A 666-nucleotide genomic window follows, 5' to 3' on the forward strand; every position below is an offset into this window, starting at 1 on the left:
CGCCCCGCCGCCGGGGCAGCAAGGGCAGGCCGGCCTGCTGCAGCGTCCTGGCGTAGGCTCGCCCTGCAAACCAGACGGCGGTTAGCCTCCCGCTACCGTCCCGCAGAAAGCTGCCCTGGGCAGTTCAGGAACATGAACATCTTTCAAATAAAAGCCCTCCTGTGACGCGAGTGCAGTTTAAACGGCACCCAGGCCACCACCTGCCTTGTCATGCTGGCACTCGCACCTCCTTACCCGCCACTAACCCGCTTCTCAGCACCGAGTCTGGGAGACGAACTAGCAACGCTGTGGACTCGCTACAGACAGAGCCCCCGAGAGCAGGGGTGCAGGCGTCGGCGCTGAACTGTGCACAGAAGGTGGGGGCCGCTCGGGCTGGTGTGGGTGAGCACGTCCACTCCAAGGCCCGTCTGCTGCACTGACGTGAGGACTGGGTACAAGCGACAATTACCCGTCAGCACCGGAGGTGACAATAACTCCTACACAGGAGCCGGATCCCATGTGTGACGGGCTTTGGTTCCACACCCAGGATGGGAACCCAAGGTCATGACCTCACCCAGCAGGACTTCCTAACAACTCCCCCGAATCGCTAAGATTTTACAACCGACCGCACGAGCAGCCACGGCCCGGGTGACCCGGCCCACCGCCCGGCTCACCGCCTGGCCCACC

The 666-nt window shown here is 63.4% G+C and overlaps 1 protein-coding gene across 1 annotated transcript in view; it reads right to left on the minus strand.

Moving 5' to 3' along the window:
• PRSS12 (protease, serine 12) overlaps positions 1 to 666 on the minus strand; it is a 48,755-nt gene that overhangs the window by 708 nt on the left and 47,381 nt on the right. The window lies entirely within an intron of this gene.

Source organism: Myotis davidii, unplaced genomic scaffold (assembly GCF_000327345.1).
Source record: "Myotis davidii unplaced genomic scaffold, ASM32734v1 scaffold698, whole genome shotgun sequence".
Lineage (NCBI taxonomy): Eukaryota > Metazoa > Chordata > Mammalia > Chiroptera > Vespertilionidae > Myotis > Myotis davidii.